Source organism: Balaenoptera physalus (assembly GCF_965194825.1).
Source record: "Balaenoptera physalus genome assembly, chromosome: Y".
NCBI lineage: Eukaryota > Metazoa > Chordata > Mammalia > Artiodactyla > Balaenopteridae > Balaenoptera > Balaenoptera physalus.
The window spans coordinates 5,933,898-5,949,750 of NC_138904.1; the positions used below are offsets into that span (position 1 = coordinate 5,933,898).

At 39.4% G+C, this 15,853-nt stretch overlaps 1 long non-coding RNA gene across 8 annotated transcripts in view; it reads left to right on the forward strand.

The window, feature by feature from the left end:
* LOC309653452 overlaps positions 1-15,853 on the forward strand; it is a 249,713-nt gene that overhangs the window by 175,452 nt on the left and 58,408 nt on the right. The gene's annotated exons all lie outside the window — the stretch shown is intronic.

Consider the following 15,853-nt stretch of genomic DNA (forward strand, 5'->3'; position numbering starts at 1 on the left):
AATGCCCTCCAAGTCATCCATGTTGCTGCAAATGGCATTATTTCATTCTTTTTTATGGCTGAGTAATATTCCATTGTATATGTGTACCACATCTTCTTTATCCATTCCTCCGTCGATGGACATTTAGGTTGCATCTATGTTCTGGTTATTGTAAATAGTGCTTCAGTGAATATTGGGGTACATGTATCTTTTTGAATTATGGTTTTCTCCGGATATATGCCCAGGAGTGGGATTGCTGGGTCATATGGTAGCTCTATTTTTAGTTTTTTAAGGAACCTCCATACTGTTTTCCATAGTGGCTGCACCACTTTACATTCCCACCAACAGTGTAGGAGGGTTCCCTTTTCTCCACACCCTCTCCAGCATTTGTTATTTGTGGTCTTTTTGATGATAGTCATTCTGATAGGTGTGAGGTGATATCTCATTGTGGTTTTGATTAGCATTTGCCTGATGATTAGTGACGTTGAGCATCTTTTCATGTGCCTGTTGGCCATTTGCATTTCCTCTTTGCAAAAATGTGTGTTCAGTTCTTATGCACATTGTTTAATCAGGTTGTTTGTGGGTTTTTTTTTTTCGGATGTTGAGTTGTATGAGCTGTTTATATATGTTGGATATTAATCCCTTATCAATCATATCATTTGCAAATATTTTCTCCCATTCATTAGGGTATCTTTTCATTTTGTTGCTGGTTTCCTTTGCTGTGCAAAAGCTTTTAAGTTTAATTAAGTCCCTTTTGTTATTTTTGCTTTTATTTCCTTTACTTCAAGAGAAGGATCCAAAAAAATATTGCTGTGATTTATGTCAAAGAGTGTTCTGCCTGTTTTCCTCTAAGAGTTTTATAATATCTGGTATTACATTTGGGTCTTTAATCCATTTTGACGGTTTTTTGTTTGTTTTGTTTTGTTTTTCGTATATGGTATTGGAGAATGTTCTAATTTCATTCTTTTACATGTAGCTACCCAGCACCACTTATTGAAGAGACTGTCTTTTCTCCATTGTATATTCTTGCCTCCTTTGTTGTAGATTAATTGACCATAAGTGCTTGGGTTTATTTCTGGGCTCTCTATCCTGTTTTATTGATCTACGTATCTGTTTTTGTGCCAGTACCATACTGTTTTGATTACTTTTGATTACTGTAGCTTTGTAGTGTAGTCTGAAGTCAGGGAGCATGATTCCTCCAGCTCTGTTCTTCTTTCTCAAGATTGTTTTGGCTTTTCGGGGTCTTATGTGTTTCCATACAAACTTTAAAACAACTTGAGTACTCTTTTTTTCTTTAATTCATAAAGAGGAGTTGCCAACCAGTTATTTAAAATTCCATCAAGCTGTTGCTCTGTCCCTCCCCTACAGTTCCTTAACATCCAGTGTAAACTAGCATTTAATACACATCATTGAAACTATCTTTGTATATGTCTACATGTCCAACTAGATTCCTGGGAGAAGTGATTCAGCATCTTTGTGCCCCAGCACGTAATACAACGCCTGGCACTGACCAGATGCTCAAATGTCAGAAAACCATCACTAAACATAACAGCAACAGTTTTGAACTTGCAGTATAGATACTTTCTGGTATTAGCATTAGTTTAGGGAGAGCCATCAGCAACTTAATACAGCAGCCTCGTCTTGACAAGCATGTTGATTAGGTTTTGCCAGCTTTAAAGCCAGAAAATACCACCATTTACCTCAAACGGCGAGAATACATATGAAAATAAGGAACCTGCAGAATCTCCATGAGGGGCCACCATGCTGAATAGGTGTTCCACTAAGATCACCCATAGCGGTCTCACTAAAGAACAGCGGCCCACACAGAGCCAGAATTGTGGAGAAAATTAAGCGGTAAAGGCAGTTTCGACCAACCATTTCTTTGTTGCTTTCCTGGCCTCAGAAGTTAATAGTTTTCACTGCTTTTGCTTTCTCTTCTCTCTATTACATGTTCCGTATCTCCAACACAGTGGCTGTCTCCTTTTGCCCAAGATTTCCAAAATATCGGTCAGGAAGTTAGGTGTGAGAAACGACCTAGGTGTGTGCGCTCAGTCGGGGGCTGTGGGTGGTGGAGGATTCCTCAGAGTGGTATGTGTTGTGTGCAAGCACCAAGGGCTTTTGGGCCAGATGATTATTTTGTTTGAACTGTTAACGATTTTAGCCAAATTGCTTTCAGGCAAGTTGTGACAACGTGGCCAAACCATGGTTACGTCATCTGTTGTGGAGCCATTCCCATGATCATGCTGAGAGAAAAAAATATCCAAAAGCCCAGCCAAGAGCAGCAAACGTTTGAAAGCTCATGGTTGTGTAGGTGAGCTGGGCCGCTCTGCTTCAGGCTGGGGCTGGTGTCCACTTAGGTGCCATGTGCCCCCCCATTCCTTTCATCAGTGACTACTTGGGACGTGATCTCCCAAAGGCAGATCACAGGAGCACAGGCAACATGTAATGCTTCTTGAGGCTTCAGCCCCAAACTGGACCACTGTCATACCACTCACTTCCCACTGGCCCATGTTAAGTCCTCTCTCCAAGCCCAGCATCAATGGGGCAGATGCTGGAGCTCACACTCCCGTGGAAAGGTGTATAATTTTAGGACCAGGAGAGCTGGAAGAAAGGAAACAGTGATTCAGTCTTCCACTCGTGATTACTTAGCACCGTTCTCCGTAAGCCTCTGGAGGTCCTGCGATGTATTTATCCATTGCTTTAGTCTCCCCAGCTGTAGTAAGAGCAAATATTAAAAACAAAAACAACACTAACAGCAACTTCGAGTTAAACTACATTACACTAGAGAAAAATCAAACATTGTTCTCTGGCTTTATTGAGAGTTTTTGTTACAGATAACTTAATAGTAGTTACAATAATTGTATTATTGTATAATAATTGCTTGTATCCACATAGACCCAGTGTGTGTGCATTGAGAAACTTTAGGTAACAAAGAATGTAACATCATCTGGACTGTTTAAAGACCAAGCGTTTATTTCATCAACATAACCACAAACTGAGTAGGGAACTATTCAGTGGAATAGCAAAATACTTTAAATATTTAAACATCATATCCACATGACCCCAAAGAGGAAGGCTAATTAATAATTCTGACTAGTTTTTCATGGAATGAGGTGAATCAGATGACTAACTTGGTCGTAGTGTACACTTTGACATGCAGGTGAACTCATGGCCTCTGCAATCGTCGTGATTAAGAACTCCTGAAAAACCTCATATACACCGGATGACTGGATAAGCCTAAAAGAGGCTTCAATGATTTAAAGTAGAAATGCTCTTGTTATTCTTTTAAATACCCCTTGAGAAAGACCAGATAGTAGAATGGGGCTTTCATCTCAATTTGTATCCATTTCCTTTCTAAGCATTTAATCTCTGGTAGCAATTCATGCATTACAGGACTTATGATCTGCATGAGGAGATTATGCGGAGGAGATAGAGGGAAGTTTGCCTGTCCTCTGTGAAACCGCCTCTGGCGTGTTACTGCGTGAGCCCCAAACCATTCATTAAGAACTTTAAAAGGCTTACATTCCAGGAATCCCTCAATTTGTCAATTTGTATCAGTTTGGATGCTACAGAGATAGGAAACATTGATGGACTTTTTCCAGCTTCAGCTGCATCTAGTTTGAAATGATTACTGAAGTGTAATTCAGCAGAATATATTATATTTACTTGATTTTTTTTCTTTTTTGGTTGGTTGGGTTGTTGGGGTTTTTTTCTCAATCAAGCAAATGTGCATTAACCTAGGCTAAGTTGTACTACACATCATGGTGTGTGCCAAACTCTTAATGCTATTTTTTTTCCCTCAAAGCCTCAAGTACTGATTTGGATTGTCCCGACTTGGATTTCTATTAGAAGAAGGTACTGAACTGAGATAACATCAGCTTCTAGCCAGGTCGAAATAATGCCCCAGTGGAAGGTGGGAATAACTAACTCCGTCAGCTATTGCTTTGCGAAGCGTTATCAGACCAAGAGGGACGCCACATGCAGCTGCTTACGTAACAGACGGAGAAAGTCCTTCTGTTCATAGCGTGCCGAGCTTGATGTCATGTGACTTTATTCAAGAGAATAGGTTGTGATGTGATTTAGAATACAAATGTTAACTTCTGTAGTGTATGTATTCCTCACCAAAGAGTGTGAGTAGATCATTCCAGATCTTTCTATTCTGGTCAAATTAAGTAATGGAATTACCTGTCCTTATTAGTATAGTGGCAGACAAAACGGTGCTTTATTTTCCAGTGTGTGGGGGGGGTGTGTGTGTGTGTGTGTCAGGAACAGATGTTGAGACAGTGATTTTGAATGTCAGAAATTTATTTAGGGTGTGGTCTTAAGAAATATCAATGAGAGAAAAGGGAAGTAAGGATAGGAAAGAAGCTAAGAAAAGGTGGATTTTTCCAGCAAGTTTCTAGTGTGGGCAACTGGAGCTTAATTCCCTTGAGGGCCTCTGGGTGGCGGTACAGAACACAAACCTCAGAGTTCTCACACCCAAGGGAAGAGGGAGCTGAACTCTTAGGCATCAACACCCATCAGCCATTGGCTGGGGCCAGCGTAGGAGGCCTTAAGCCCTGGGCACTTCCGGCACACTGTGTGCTTTGCAGGGCAGGCTCCAGCGGCCCTGCCAAGGCGACACAGGTGCTGGAAGACTGGTAGATGGACCAGGGCGGTGTTCATGAAAATCATAAGGGCTAAGGAACTAGGGGCAGGATATCTGCGTCGGTATCTGAATCTACATCTATAATTGCATCTATAGCTATACATTTATATCTGTGCATACAGGTATGTCTGCATATGTTTATCTATATTCTGATTATGACTTGGTAAAAAAAAAAAATCCTAATAAAATATAAAATGTCCAGATTTTACAAAACACTTTCATACACAAAGCTAGATATCAGCAGTACAAATTGCACACACACACACACACACACCGCAAACCTAGTCATTTGTAAATTGATTCATGCGTAAATTGGGGAAAAAAAATGGGGGGAGGTGTTGTGTGAAACAACACCCAGATCAAAGGGAAAATCCTAGCAGAACTGTCAATTATCTAGCAAGTAATGAAAAGGTTAATCCATCTGGCAAAGCCTGTGACAGACTCATTTATATCCACCTAAGCTTTCATTATTAAAATGAAAGAGACGCAATATAAATGAACTACATCTTCAATATAAGAAACTAGAAAACATAATTGGAAAAGCAAAATAAGACGTCTGGTTTCTGGTTTGACAAGAAAGGAGGAGAATCAACAGCTCTTCTTAAATGCATGACAGAGAGGAGGACACAACCAGACCACTGCCCCCAAGATTGATGGATTGCTGGAGGCTCACGTGGACCAGTCTGAGAGTAAAAAGTCCGGGAGTGGGGGGTTTCTGTGAGTTTACTGCAAGGAGCTCGACTAGGTTCTTATAGTAAATATCGGAGAAAAATGGCCTCATGATTCCAGTAGGAGGAAGGGGGAGGGAACTCAGATACCAGGAATCAAGTGTGTATCATTGACATCTGTAGCCTGCTTCATGCAGCAGCAGAGTACATGTTCTTCTCAAGTTCACGTGCAACATTCGCCAACATAAACCCTATTCTGTTCCATAAGCACAACTTTACAAATTTAAGAGACTAGAAATCATAGAATATCTGCTCTCAGGCCACAATAGAATTAAACTAGAAATCAGTAACAGAAAGATAACAGGAAAACAATCAAATACAAGGAGATGAAACAACACACTGCTAAATAATACATAGGTCAAAGAAGAAGTCTCAAGAAAAGTTTTAAAATATTTTGGACTAAATGAAAATGAAAACGCAACTTAGCAAAATTTGTGGGATGCAATGAAAGCAGTGCTTAGAGGGGAAGGTACAGCATTGAATGTATAACATTAGGAAAGAAGAAAGATCTAAACTCAATAATCTAACTTTTTTACCTTAGGAAACTAGAAAAAGAGGAACACATTAAGTCCAAAGGAAGCTGAAGAAAAGAAATAATAAGAATCAGAGCAGAAATCAGTGAAACTGAAAATAAAAAATCAATAGAGAAAATCAGTGAACTCAAACTGGGGTGTTTGTTTTTTTTTTTTTCTGTAATATATCAGTAAAAGCAATCTAGCCAGGCTAAGACAAAGAGAGAGAGGATACAAATTAATAACACCAGAAATGAAAGAGAGACATCATATAGAGCCCATGGAAATTAAAAGGATAATAAAGGAATTCTGTGAATGACTCTATGCCCACACATTTGATAACCTAGATGAAATGGACCAATTCCTTGCAAGACACAATCTTCCAAAATTCACACAAGAAGAAAGAGACGATCTGAACAGGCCTGTCTCTTTTATATAAATTGAATCAATAATTAATAATCTTCCAAAACAGAAAGCACCAGGCCCACAAAGGTTCACTGGTGAATTCTACCAAACACTGAAGGGAGGAATTATACTAATTGTCTACAGTCTCCTTCAGAGGATAGCAGCAGAGGGAGTAATTCCTCATTCATTCTATGAGAACCAAAGACATTACAAGAAAACTGTAGACAGAGATCTCTCCCACGAACATACATGCAAAATCATTAAGACAATGTTAGCAAATCAAATCTAAAAAAGTATACGAAGAATTATACACCGTGACCAAGTGGGATTTATCCTGCATTGAATCCAATGGTGGTGCAACATTCAAAAATCAGTTAATGTAATCCATGATATCAACAGGCTAAAAAAGAAAAACCCCATAGTTATATCAATGGATGCACAAAAACCATTTAACAAAATCCAACACATATTCATGATAAAAACTCTCAGTAAACTAGCAATAGAGGTAAACTTCCTCAACTTGATAAAAAATATCCATAATAAAAGCAAAGTAAAAGAATAAAGATAAAACTGTAAATTACTAAAGTAGTATAAATAGTAGCAATCATATGTCATAAATACATCGGAATGCCATTTCTTTGAACTTAAATATATTTTTTTCAGAAAGTTAGATTAGGGAAAATTAGATGAAGCAAAAAATGAATGAGATTATGAATAAAAACAGCAATGTAATCACATATTAAAGAGATGGGAAGAATTCTATGGGCATATTTTGTACACCTCTATTGCTATATATATGAGAATTCTGAAGAGAATGGTTGATTTCCTGAGGAAATATCCAAACTTTCTTCCCAAAGAGGCAGAAAACTGAATCCACAAATAATCAAGGAAGGTGCTGAAAACATAATTTAAAGAGATGCAAGTTTCAAAAAATAATATACATCAGGCCCAGCTGGTACCACAGCTGAAGTCTATTTGAGCTTTAAGGTACAGATCATTTCTATGTAATGTAAACTTTTCTAGGCTATAGAAGAAAACTGGGAAACTGTCCAGTTCCATGATATTAGCGTAATTTTAATGCTAAAACTTGCTAGGGTACAAAATAATTGGAAAAATTATAGAATATATATTATTATCATTTATGATCAGATGCCAAAATTATAGATTATTACTCAGTAGAGTCTAAGGTATTCAAGAAGATGACTGATACTTTAAGTCCAGGATGCAGTGATGGTTGAAGATCTTTTGTCCTAACAACCTAAAGGAGAAGACCATCTGTTCCTCTTCATGGCGGCTCATGATGCCAGGCATGTGATAAATTCAGCAGCTACGCCTAAGAACAGTCTGAGATAGGACTAGAGGAGAGCAACCTAATCATGGAGAAGGCTGCTTACCACCAATTATCCTAAGAAAGAAAAGCAATGAGCTATTTCTCATTAAAATCAAGAAAAAAACCAAGGATGCATACCATCATTGCTCTTAGTCAACATTTTTGTCTACATGATTATTTCTAAGGAAAGGTATAATGCATCTGCTAATCACTTGGCATTGGACATGAGATAGTGTTTTGGTAAAACCTGATAATAAGTATTTCCCTTTGGAGTTTCATGCTCTGTCCTCTCCATCCTGAACTGCAGAGTTTCTCTCAAATGTTAGCATTATGGTACGTTTCAAGGAAGTGAATTTTTTTTTTTTCTTAACATCTTTATTAGAGTATAATTGCTTTACAATGGTGTGTCAGTTTCTGCTTTATAACAAAGTGAATCAGTTATACACATACATATGTCCCCATATCTCTTCCCTCTTGCATCTCCCTCCCTCCCACCCTCCCTATCCCACCCCTCTAGGTGGTCGCAAAGCACCGAGCTGATCTCCCTGTGCTATGCGGCTGCTTCCCACTAGCTATCTATTTTACGTTTGGTAGTGTATATATGTCCATGCCACTCTCTCACTTTGTCCCAGCTTACCCTTCCCCCTCCCCATATCCTCAAGTCCATTCTCTAGTAGGTCTGCATCTTTATTCCCGTCTTGCCCCTAGGTTCTTCTGACCATTTTGGTTTTTGTTTTTTTTTTAGATTCCATATATATGTGTTAGCATACGGTATTTGTTTTTCTCTTTCTGACTTATTTCACTCTGTATGACAGTCTCTAGGTCCATCCACCTCACTACAAATAACTCAGTTTCATTTCTTTTTATGGCTGAGTAATATTCCATTGTATATATGTGCCACATCTTCTTTATCCATTCATCTGTTGATGGACACTTAGGTTGCTTCCATGTCCTGGCTATTGTAAAGAGAGCTGCAATGAACATTGTGGTACATGACTCTTTTTGAATTATGGTTTTCTCAGGGTATATGCCCAGTAGTGGGATTGCTGGGTCGTATGGTAGTTCTATTTTTAGTTTTTTAAGGAACCTCCATACTGTTCTCCATAGTGGCTGTATCAATTTACATTCCCACCAACAGTGCAAGAGGGTTCCCTTTTCTCCACACCCTCTCCAGCATTTCTTGTTTGTACATTTTTTGATGATGGCCATTCTGACCGGTGTGAGATGATATCTCATTGTAGTTTTGATTTGCGTTTCTCTAATGATTAATGATGTTGAGCATTCTTTCATGTGTTTGTTGGCAATCAAGGAGGTGAATATTATTCTCTTTTTCCGGGAAATTACTTCAGTGTGAATCCTTGATTTATTCCATTTTTTTCCGTGCACAAAAGGGTTTTCTTAAAATATCATTCTGGATTTTGTGTACTAGAAAAACCAGATGTTTCCAGCCCATTATTGTACATGTATAAAGAATACACACACAAACATTTGAAGTTGTGATCAGTTATTTTAATAACTTTAACTTGAACTAATATGCAATGAATAGATTAAAAAGTTTTTTCAAACCACTGTTTTTAAAAATAGCCAAACAATCATTTCTTCTGCCTGAAGTATTCCCTAGACATGATATAACCCTGGGAAGCCCAGCTAGGTATACTGACCTTTCTGTGGCTGCAGAGAATGTCACAGTACTTGATGGTTTCACATGAAGAAGATTAGATTTGTAATGATGAAACGATCATGGTTCTATGCCAGACATTTAAGTACCACATGCAGTGCTTGCTGAAAAAAAAATTTTTTTTTTGACTGCATCGGGTCTTCGTTGCGGCATGCGGCATCTTTCCTTGCAGTGCATGGGCTTCTCTCTCGTTGTGGTGCGGTCTCCAGGGCATGGGGGCTCTGTAATTTGCGGCATGCGGGCTCTCTCCCTGAGGCACGCAGGCTTAGTTTCTCCCCAGCATGTGGGGTCTTAGTTCCCCGACCAGGGATCGAACCGGTGTCCCCTGCATTGCAAGGCAGATTCTTTACTACTGGACCACCAGGGAAGTCCCTGGAAATATAATTTTTAATGCAGTGTTTTAAGGGTGCATAGATGAAGCCAAAAAGACTGCAAATACGATAGAGGCTGCAGAGCAGATAGCAGTTCTCTGATAGATTTCAAGTGACACCTACTGAAATATGAATCAAAGCTTTATTAACGTTCAGCTGTCTTGGTAATAGAGATTGTTGCTTAGGAAGGGAAGCTGACGGATTCTACCTTCAATCTTCCCCATCGTTGTTTCTCAGACAGCTACTAAAATAGGGTAGAAATTTTAGACATCTTTTGGTAACTCAGTATATTTGTTTTCTCTCAAATTTACCCCCATAAGATTCCATATGCATATTGTGATTTTATTTCTATGCTTTAAAGTAGATAATTAGCACAGTTTGAAAAGAAAAAGAATACAAATGTAAATTCAAACTCCTCAATGACGCACAATGCTAAAATGCCTTTGTATGAAAAACAAGATGTGCAGATGATTTCAGATATACAATCTATACACTTTACACATAGAATGACATTTATAATTCTGTTTCTTAAAAAAAAATTTTTTTAATGACCACCATTACAATATACGTTTAAACTTTACACACAAATGTGGCAAATCTTCATTTGATTAATTATGGTGCCATGTTGTTATTTAGGATAGAAACCACACGATCTGCGTAACAGACATGTTCTTAGAGCCCAAGAATGCTTGGGGCATACCAGCCAGTTTCTGCTGACATCTAGCATTGACTCATGTCAACTTGCTAAACAACATCAGGATACTTTATAAGGCTGTGTTGCCTCACAGCTCATATGCATTAACTAGTTTTATGTTCTAAATGTGAAAAATAAATGTGTTCAAGACATAGCAGACCTGAAAGTTATGCCTGCCAAAATTAGGATTTGAAAGACCCTCAAGGAAGATGTCTCACTCTGCCAGCGAGTGGCTAGAGCCTGCCTTTGACCTTGCCAGTTTCATTCACTTGGTGGATGTGAATTGCTGGTCCACCAAGGATTTTGAGACAAGATGAAGTTTACCAAAGTGATCAAGGATGTCAGTGAGCCTCTATCCACAGAGCGATGGGATGGTGATCTGGATCTTTGGGTGTTTCATACCCCCACTGATGGAGGTTAAGTAAGCTCAGTTGAATTGAGGAGGATTGCTTAAAACGGAACCACTGAAGTAGCAGACTTCTTTCCAAGGCAGGGCTCTTCCAGTCCGTCTCAGATGACAGCCTCCCGGGTGCGTCTCCCGGCAGGAGTTGTTGCCACGCCCCGGCCACTGTGCCGTCTGATGCCGCCAGCAAACTGCAGAGCTCTGTAGACGTTGTCCTAATGCAGGAGCGCCTGAGACTTGAGGGGTGAAGTGAATGTGGGTTCTGTCTCCCGGCGTCGGCAGGGATGCTGTTGTGAGAAATGCAGCTGAATTTTGCGGGAGCCTAGAGTCAGTGGCCAGCATTCTCCTTTCACAAGAGCCAGGGGAAGAGCAGTGTCGTTGGAGGGGCCCTTTCAGGGCTATAAATTCACTTGGCACATGATTCCAGTCTTCGTGCTTCCTTGGACAGTTTGCATCCGTCTCTATCATTGCCTAAAGAATACAACAAATATAGTTAAATGGTAAAGCACTTTCAGGGAAAAGGTAACTAGAATTTATTCCCACTTAAGACAAATTGTCCTACATATAACAACCATGTCCAAAGAAGTTATAAAACTGTCCTTGGGTTTACAATGTTTAAATGAAAAACATTGAGTCCTTCAATCAACCCAGATACCAACATTGTTTCTTGTTGTTGCTTTTCATGCTAAACAGTGGGTGCAAAATAACTTACTAGGATATACAGATAACACTTGAATAAACATGCTGCTGATGGAGAAAGGGCACATTTTGCCAAGAACCAGTTATTTCCCCTCCCTCCTTTTTTATCCATTGTTGATCAAAACAATCCACATCTAAGTTTTTTAAAAACATACGCTCCATGTCTGCTACTTAGGGAAGTCAGTCTTTGTTGTTCAAAATCAGCTCCCATTAGTTTTCCTTGTAGTATGTGTCTCTTGATCTTTAGCTCAGAAACATCCTGTGTCCCCCTCCGGATTAGCATGACTTTTGTTCTTGGCCTTCATCGCTTCCTCTGGTGTTGCTGGGCCACAGTGAGAATCAGAGTTCCCCCAACTGTTGCTTGACACACATGGTACCACTTCCACACTGAGGAGTGAGTGGGAACACCAGGAGGAGAGGGCAGTGTTGGCTCCCATCCTTAATTCTTTATTGGGTCTCCATAAATCATCACTAAGAAGTATTTATCTTTAGCAAGGACTCCATAGTAGTTCAGAATAGAAGTTTTAAAAAAAGATGGAGGAGGAAACAGAGCTTTCTGAACATAACAGTGCTTTTTACTACCATTAAGTGTATTTGACTGTCAGATCGAGGAGACACATAAATGCCCACTAGCACCAACATAAGCACGAACCAGCTTCCATTCCCTGGGGCAGGTGCTGGTGGCCTCCATCTTGAAGGTTGGAATGCCCTGTAAGGATTATGTAAGAATTCAGGCGAAACTTTTTATCTCCTTGTGAGTCATTGATGTGTTTGACATTTGTTCATTTATTCATTCATTACACAGACATTTCTTAAATGCTAATTTCCTTGGAGAAATGTCTGGAGGATTGTGTAACCAGAACATGGGCAGCCCTAGATAACTCTCATGTCCTTATAGCAGAGTTGGTATAATCTGTGGAAATGGAAATGCCGCTTTAAGGCATTTCCTTTTTTGGTACCCCAAGAAGTGTCTTTCCCCCCACAGGCCTGACCCATCTACAAAATAAACTGAAAAATACTAAAAAACTTTTTTTTTGTTAATTCCCCCAGAGGTAATTCCACAGACAGTCCCACTATGGCTGTACTTCAGTGGTTGTTGTCTAATCTGGTGGTCCCAACATAGGGTGAAGTTTATAAGACAACTAGTTTGGATGTAGAAAGAAAGTACTATAACTTCTATTTATATTTATTTCTAGTTAAATAATTAAGAGGGTGATTAAGATGTATTGATTTCTTTTTTTTTTTTTTCAGTTCCACATATAAACGATATCATATGATGTCTGTCTTTCTCTGTCTGGCTTACTTCACTGAGTATGATCATCTCTAGGTCCATCCATGTTGCTGCGAATGGCATTATTTTGTTCTTTTTTTATGGCTGAGTAGTATTCCATTGTGTGTGTGTCAGTGTGTGTGTGTGTGTGTGACATCTTCTTTATCCATCTGTCAGCCTGACAAAGGCTGCTTCCATGTCTTGGCTATTGTAAATAGTGCTGCTGTGAACATTGGGGTGCATGTATCTTTTCAAGTTTTCTCTGGAAAACTATAGTTTGCCCAGGAGTAGGATTGCAAGATCAGGATACAAGTGAACTTATTTACAAAATGTAAAGACTCACAGATATAGACAACAAACTTATAGTTACCAAAGGGAAAAATTAGGGGGGGGAGGGAAGAGGGATAAATTAGGAGGTTAAAATTAACATATACACACTGCTATATATAAAATAGATAAGCAACAAGGACCTACTGTATAACACAGGGAACTCTATTCGATATTTTGTAATAACCTATAAGGGAAAAGAATCTGAAAAAGAACATAAATATATCTGAATTACTGTGCTGGATACCTGAAACTAATGTGGTATTGTAAATCAACTATACTTCAATTTAAAATATATATATAATATATATATCATATATATAAATGTATAGTATATATATTATGTATGTAAAGATGTATTGATTCATAACGGTCAGCTTGATATTGAGTCCTCACTTCGTTCCATGACAGATGGGATATGTCCTGTCCTGGGAATGCGAGATGTCCTGAGGACAAATTGGGAGTTTGTGTAGCTTGGAGGAGCCCAGAGCTGGGCTTTTACTTAATCCCCAACTTATAGTGTCATGTGCCTTATGTACGGTTAAGTAGATGTGTAGATTATTTCATCCAGGTCTAACTAATCTAGCCCCTATAAAATGGACTTGTAGCTTAAAATTCTCCTATAAAAGAACTGTGGATTGAAAATATTTACCCATATCTCAAGTCCAAGAGAACAAGGTAAGAGCACAGTTGACTCTTCTCCTGTTTAATCTTAGTAGAAGCTTTTCACTAGCCCCATAATGAGGTCAACACAACGAACATGGAATGAGATCAGACAAGCAATAACTTGCCACATCTGAAGTAATCAAGAGCATCATTTAAGATGTGAATTCACAGGGGGCTTCCCTGGTGGCGCAGTGGTTAAGAATCCGCCTGCCAGGGCAGGGGACATGGGTTCGAGCCCTGGTCCGGGAAGATCCCACATGCTGCGGAGCAACTAAGCCCGTGCGCCACAACTACTGAGCCTGCGCTCTAGTGCCCGCGAGCCACAACTACTGAGCCCGCGTGCCACAACTACTGAAGCCCACGTGCCTAGAGCCTGTGCTCCGCAACAAAGAGAAGCCACCACAATGAGAAGCCCGCGCACCGCAATGAAGAGTAGCCGCTGCTCGCCGCAACTAGAGAAAGCCCACGCGCAGCAACGAAGACCCAACACAGCCAAAAATAAATAAATAAATAAATTTATTTTTTAAAAAAGATGTGAATTTACATACACTGTTGATAGCCGTGAACTTCCCCGGAGTATGTATTATATCTGGAGATCATCGCTAATTATATTATTAAGCCATTATAATTAGCAAAATAATTAAAAGTCAACCATCCTGGACGTTATTAAAGCTAATGTATCTTTTCAAATTATATATTTTTATGATAATAAAAGTGAATATGCATTATTTATACATAAAAATACATGGAAAAATATTTTTGCTTATAATTTTATGTTAATACCGTCCTTTTTATAGTTCTGTTGGTTTTACAATGTAAATATTATATGAACACAATAATGCATATTATTTGCAAAGTAGTAAGTACGAACAAATTGAAGATGAATGCTTAAAAACATTTACTAGTAGGTGTCAGTGAACAAAAAAATGTTTGGAGCCCGTGGCTGTGCTTGGGGAGAGGCAGTCTGGGAGAGTGAAGCCCCTCCTTCCCTCCCCTCCCCCCCCCCACCCTGTGTTTTAGGCACCTTGTACTCTGTCGGTCCCTATTTGTGATCCTACTACAGAATGGTTCAGAAGAGGCCTCCTTGTGTTCTCTGAAAAATGCACTTGGTAAAATAGAAGAAAAAAGTTCCTGTGGATGACTCAAAACAGTTCTTAACATCTTGCTCCAAGATTTTCCAAAATCCCCCAAAGAATTCCCTCTAAAAATGCCCTATTTCAAAAGATGCAGACATAGAGAATGGACTTGAGGACACGGGGAGGGGAAAGGGTAAGCTGGGACGAAGTGAGAGAGTAGCATGGACATATATACACTACCCAATGTCAAATAGATAGCTAGTGGGAAGCAGCCGCATAGCACAGGGAGACCAGCTCGGTGCTTTGTGACCACCTAGAGAGGTGGGATAGGGAGGGTGGGAGGGAGACGCAAGAGGAAGGGCATATGGGGATATATTGTATGTATAGCTGAGTCACTTTGTTATACAGCAGAAACTAACACACCATTGTAAAGCAATTATACTCCAATAAAGATGTTAAAAAAAATCAAGAACTAAAATAAATAAATAAATTTTTAAAAATTAAGAAAAAAATAAAAATGCCCTATTTCAGACTCTAGGCTGCTCCATATCCGACAGGGAAACTGTCTAAAGAGAGTTGCATTCACTTGTTATATAAGTAGGGCTTAGCTGTTTCAGAATTTCACTCACATCCATCCTGCCCCACTTGGGCAGTGACTGGATTTTTCTGGAGGCTTGTTCACTCATGTGTCTGGTGGTTGAGGCAGGCTGGTCATCAAGACCACAGCAGATGGGCCTGTCCATGAAGCTGGGGCTTCCTCATGGTATGGCCGCTGGGTCCCATGAGCAAGACAAGAGACACAGAGAGAGAGAGAGAGAGAGTGTTACCTTCTGTGACCTAGATTTAAAAGTCATGCAGGGTCACTTTCACCCCTATTGTGTTCATAAAAAATGCGTCACTAAAGCTAGCCAGTCTTCAAGGGAAGAATTTTGATTCTTCAAACTCCATCCCTTGAAAAATGATTATGTAATTGGTGATATTCAAATCTATGACATTCTGATTAGAAAAAGATAGATTTATATGCCTTGACATGGACAGTTCAACACGATGTATTAATGGATGAGAAA